Source organism: Homarus americanus, unplaced genomic scaffold, assembly GCF_018991925.1.
Source record: "Homarus americanus isolate GMGI-L3 unplaced genomic scaffold, GMGI_Hamer_2.0 scaffold6289, whole genome shotgun sequence".
In the NCBI taxonomy this organism is placed as follows: domain Eukaryota; kingdom Metazoa; phylum Arthropoda; class Malacostraca; order Decapoda; family Nephropidae; genus Homarus; species Homarus americanus.
Window position 1 is genome coordinate 42,501 of NW_024722735.1, and position 7,605 is coordinate 50,105.

The window sequence follows — 7,605 nt, forward strand, 5'->3', positions numbered from 1 at the left end:
TCTCACCTCTCTCTCTCTCCCTCCCTCTCCCTCTCACTCTCTCTCCCCCCTCCTCCTCTCCTCTCTCTCTCTCACACACTCTCCCTCTCTCTCACACTCTCCTCTCTCTCTCTCCCTCCTCTCTCCTTTTCTCCCTCTCTCTTTAAGTACTAAGACACTACCCTCGTCCACCTCTCTCCTACACGGTACAAAACACCTGCATCAAATTAATACATAAATAAGAATTCAATTACCTTCCTGTATCGAGGTAATCCCCAGCAGGTTACAGTACAGGTTTACAGTATGTGGTATAACACTGTATGTGCTGTAATCGCTGTAGTGTGAAGAATAATTGTCCTGATAGAAAATGATAAGAATTTCTTTTTTATGTTGAGCTGGATATCAAATACTTCTTCCTTCTCCTCTTCTCTTCTTCCTCCTCCTCTTCTCCTCTTCTTCCATTCTCCCTCCTCCTCCACCCCTCCCTACAGATCAATACAGTGGTGGTGGTGGTGGTGGTGGTTGTGGGTTGGTGGGGTGATGGTGGTGGTAGTGATGGTATTAGTGGTGATAGTGGTAGTGGTGGTTATGATACCAGTGATGGCAGTAATGGTGATAATGGTAGATGGTAGTTATAGTAGTGAGGTGATAGTGAGTCATAGCTTTCGTGTAAATTTTCATCACTCGACAACACAGCCACGCCCTCGTAACTAACTGGCGTAGGAATACCTAACCTAACCAACCATAGTATACCTCACACCTACCATGGTATACCTCACACCTACCATGGTATACCACACACCTACCATGGTATACCACACACCTACCATGGTATACCACACACCTACCATGGTATACAACACACCTACCATGCATACCACACACCTACTATGGTATACCACACACCTACCATGGTATACCACACACCTACCATGGTATACAACACACCTCAACATGGTATACCACACCTACCATGGTATACCACACCTACCATGGTATACCACACACCTACCATGGTATACCACACACCTACCATGGTATACCACACACCTACCATGGCATACCACACACCTAGCTCATACAAACACACCTACCATGGTATACCACCTACCATGGTATACCACACACCTACCATGGTATACCACACACCTACCATGGTATACCACACACCTGCCATGGTATACCACACACCTACCATGGTATACCACACACCTACCATGATAGCACCACACACCCACTATGGTATACAACACACCTACCATGGTATACCATTACCACCATGGTATACCACACACACCTACCATGGTATACCACACACCTACCATGGTATACCACACACCTACCATGGTATACCACACACTCACCATGGTATACAACACACCTACCATGGTATACCACACACCTACCATGGTATACAACACACCTACCATGTATACCACACACACCTGATACCACACCTAGGTATATCACACCTACCATGGTGTACCACACACTCACCATGGTATACCACACACCTACCATGGTATACTCACACCTACCATGGTATACCACACACCTACCATGGTATACCACACACCTACCATGGTATACAACACACCACCATGGTATACCACACACCTACCATGGTACACACACCCACCATGGTATACCACACACCTACCATGGTATACCACACACCTACCATGGTATGCCACACACCTACCATGGTAACACACACCTACCATGGTATACACACACACCTACCATGCACACACACCTACCATGGTATAACAACACCTACCATGGTATACCACACACCCTACTATGGTATACAACACCCAACAGTATACAACACACCTACCATGGTATACAACACACACCTACCATGGTATACCACACACCTACCATGGTATACCACACACTACCATGCATCACACACCTACCATGGTATACCACACACCTACCATGGTATACCACACCTACCATGGTATACCACACACTACCATGGTATACCACACACCTACCATGGTATACAACACACCTACCATGGTATACCACACACCTACCATGGTATACAACACACCTACCATGGTATACCACACCTACCATGGTATACCACACACTCACCATGGTATACCACACACCTACCATGGTATACCACACCTACCATGGTATACCACACACTATGCAGGCATCACACCTACCATGGTATACAACACACCTACCATGGTATACACACACACCTACCATGGTATACCACACACCTACCAGGTATACCACACACCTACCATGGTATACACACACCTACCATGAGCCACACACCCATGCAGACACACACACCATGGTATACACCTACCATGGTATACCCCACACCTACCATGGTACACACACCTACCATGGTATACCACACACCTACCATGGTAGTACCACACCTACCATGGTATACCACACACCTACCATGGTATACCACACACCTACCATGGTATACCACACACCTACCATGGTATACCACACACCCACCATGGTATACCACACACCTACCATGGTATACCACACTACCATGGTATACCACACACCTACCATGGCACACACACCTGCATGGTATACCACACACCTACCATGGTAGATATCACACACAGTATACAACACACCTACCATGGTATACCACACACCTACCATGGCATACCACACACCTACCATGGTATACCTCATCACTATGGTATACCACACACCTACCATGGTATACCACACACCTACCATGGTATACACACACCTACCATGGTATACCACACACCTACCATGGTATACCACACCTACCATGGTATACCACACACCCACCATGTATGCACCACACACTACCATGGTATACCACACCTACCATGGTATACCACACACCTACCATGGTATACCCCACACCTACCATGGTATACCACACACCTACCATGGTATACCATTAACCTCCATGGTATACCACACACCCACCATGGTATACCACACACCTACCATGGTATACCACACACCTACCATGGTATACCCACTCACCATGGCATAACACACACCTACCATGGTATACCACACACCTACCATGGTGCACCACACACCTACCATGGTATACCACACACCTACCTCATGGTATACCACACACTACCATAGTATACCCCACACCTACCATGGTATACCACACCTACCATGGTATACCACACACCTACCATGGTATACCCACACACCTACCATGGTATACCACACACCTACCATGGTATACCTCACACCTACCATGGTATACCACACACCTACCATGGTATAACATACACCTACCATGGTATACCACACACCTACCATGGTATACCACACACCTACCATGGTATACCACACCTACCATGGTATACCACACACCTACCATGGTATACCCACACCTACCATGGTATACCACACACCTCTCATGCATACCACACCTACCATGAGAGTACCACACACCCAACATGGTATACCCCACACCTACCATGGTATACCACACACCTACCATGGTATACCACACCTACCATGGTATACCACACACCTACCATGGTATACCACACACCTACCATGGTATACCACACACCTACCATGGTATACCACACACCTACCATGGTATACCTCACACCTACCATGGTATACCACACCTACCATGGTATACCACACACCTACCATGGTATACCAACACTCACGCTACACCCACAACATGATACCACACCTACCATGGTATACCACACACCTACCATGGAGCACCAACCTACTATGGTATACCACACACCTACCATGAGAGCACTACACACCTACCATGGTATACCACACACCTACATGGTATACCTCACATCTACTATGCAGACACACACCTACCATGGTATACCACACACCTACCATGGATTCTCCACATGGCATACCACCACCTATGGTATAACACACACCTGCCTATGGTATACCACACACCTACCATGGTATACCTCACATCCACCATGGTATACCACACACCTACCATGGTATACCACACACCTACCATGGTATACCACACACCTACCATGGTATACCACACACCTACCATGGTACCACACACCTCCCATGGTATACCCACACCATGGTATACCACACACCTGCCATGCACACACCTACCATGTATACCCACACCTACCATGGTATACCACACCTACCATGGTATACCACACACCTACCATGGTATACCACACACCTACCATGGTATACCACACACCCACCATGGTATACCACACACCTACCATGGTATACCACACACCTACCATGGTATACCTCACACCTACCATGGTATACAACACACCTACTATGGTATAACACACACCTACCATGGTATACCACACCTACCATGGTATACCACACCTACCATGGTATACCACACACCTACCATGGTGAGCACACACACCTACCATGGTATACCACACACCTACCATGGTATACCTCACACCTACCATGGTATACCACACCTACCATGGTATACCACACCCACTATGGTATACCACACACCTACCATGGTATACCACACCTACCATGGCATGTTACCACACACCACCATGTATACCCACCCTACCATGGTATACCACACACCTACCATGGTATACTACAACCCACCATGCATACCACACCTCAGTGTATACCACACACTCACCATGGTATACCACACACCTACCATGGTATACCACACACCTACCATGGTATACCACACACACCATGGTATACCACACACCTACCATGGTATACCACACACCTGCCATGGTATACCACACCTACCATGGTATACCTCACACCTACCATGGTATACCACACACCTACCATGGTATGCCCACCTCTAATTGCCACACACCTACCATGGTTAGCCTCCCACCTACCATGGTATACCACACACCTACATAGTATACCACACATCTGCCAGTACAACACACCTACATGGTATACCTCACACTGCATGGTGCCACACACCTGTGGTATACCACACACCTACATGGTATCCCTCACCCTGACCAGCCCACACCTCATGGTATGCCTCACACCTACCATGGTATACCACACACCTGCAATGGTTCCACACATGCCACACACTGCATGTATCACACCCACTCATGGTATATCTCACAGCTACCATGGTAATACCACACCTGATGGTATGCCACACCTACCATGGTATACCACACACCTACCATGGTATACCACACACACACACTCAGGTATACCACACACCTACCATGGTATACCACACACCTACCATGGTATACCACACACCTACCATGGTATACAACACACCTACCATGGTATACCACACACCTACCATGGTATACCACACACCTACCATGGTATACAACACACCTACCATGGTATACCACACACCTACCATGGTATACCACACACCTACCATGGTATACCTCACATCTACCATGGTATACCACACACCTACCATGGTATACCTCACATCTACCATGGTATACAACACACCTACCATGGTATACCACACACCTACCATGGTATACCTCACACCTACCATGGTATACCACACACCTACCATAGTATACCACACATCTACCATGGTATACCACACACCTACCATGGTATATCTCACAGCTACCATGGTATACCACACACCTGCCATGGTATACCACACACCTACCGTGGTATACCACACACCTACCATGGTATATCTCACAGGTATCATGGTATATCTCACAGCTACCATGGTATACCACACACCTACCATGGTATACCACACACCTACCATGGTATATCTCACAGCTACCATGGTATACCACACACCTACCATGGTATACCACACACCTACCATGGTATACCACACACCTACCATGGTATACCACACACCTACCATGGTATATCTCACAGCTACCATGGTATACCACACACCTACCATGGTATACCTCACACCTACCATGGTATACCCCACTCCTACCATGGTATACCACACACCTACCATGGTATATCTCACAGCTACCATGGTATACCACACACCTGCCATGGTATACCACACACCTACCGTGGTATACCACACACCTACCATGGTATATCTCACAGGTACCATGGTATATCTCACAGCTACCATGGTATACCACACACCTACCATGGTATACCACACACCTACCATGGTATACCTCACACCAGCCTGGGTACTTCACACAGTAACTTATGTTTGCTCTCTATGGCAACAAGCTTGGTTCAGCAATAACAAACTACCATCGTCGAGTACTGCGCCTGTTTGTGTGTGTTTAAAATGACACAACTTACATTATACTCGTATTGTGTAGGAATGTGATTCCACTTCCACGTACACATACATTATAAGATATTTTCACCAACAAAAATCTAGAGACATTAATAAGTTAATCTCTTATGAGTAAACCGTTAACATAATCAGAGAAGCTTTAACAGCGACCAATATAATATAATAAATAATCACTAATTCGTAAAAAAAAAAAACAGTGAATCCCATAACCCTATTGGTCAGTTAGGGTCACTGTGGATATAGCTTATTGAATATTTACTCGTCACTACACCATGATGGCCGACACTGCGCTTGGCCACCTTCACTTTAACAAAAAATCAAGTAACCCATTTGCATCTGAGTGGATTAAGGAGTTGACTCAAGCGTGAATCAGCAACTATGAAAAACAAGAAACAATTATACCCACATCTACCACAAAATGCTAAATGGACGCACATATCTACCACTGAAGGCCGAGTTTGATGCTAAGTTTTGTAGATATTTGCTTTTATCTTAAGTCAACCAGTAAAGTGGATTCCAACATCGTAACTTTTCGAGGAATATTCTAAGAAATTTTGGGAGTCTGGGTCTTAGTGTTGTATGGGTCTCCAGCCAGGTGTGTGAGCAATAAATCTGAACCTGGTCGGTGAAATTTTTGTCGCATTACAACAAACTGTGTTGCGTACAAAATGTTCTTGAGAGCTTTGTCTGATAGGTTGGTAGCCCTGTGGTGACTCTTATCCTGGCAACACTGTTTAACGGTTAACAAATTTATTGACAAAACTTGAAGTACAGTTTGCCTATTCTGAGTAATTCAGTCAGGTCTTGACACTGAGGGTGGTATCACTGTTCACTGCCACGCAGGACAGAGGTTCATACACAAAGGAATAGATCATATTCATCAACAGTATATATAGGTCAGAGTCATGTGGGTGATGTCACTGTTCACTGCCACGCAGGACAGAGGTTCATACACAAAGAAATACATCATATTCATTAGCAGTATATATAGGTCAGGGTCATGTGGATGATGTCACTGTTCACTGCCATGCAGGACAGAGGTTCATATACAAAGAAATACATCATATTCATTAGCAGTATATATATAGGTCAGGGTCATGTGGGTGATGTCACTGTTCACTGCCATGCAGGACAGTGGTTCATTTACATTAGAAGTCATATTCTATTTGAGGACTCATCAGTGTGGGCCAGCAGCAAATTTTGGATAAAAAGCAAGAATGTCCTCAAGCACTCCTGATTCAATGAAGTAATTACAAAGTTCATGATACAATATGCCAGGTGGCTTGAAGTCTTTGACAGTGTCACATTCAAGCTATACAGTGTTCAAGTGTGACTTCTCTTAGCAACACTGATGAAGA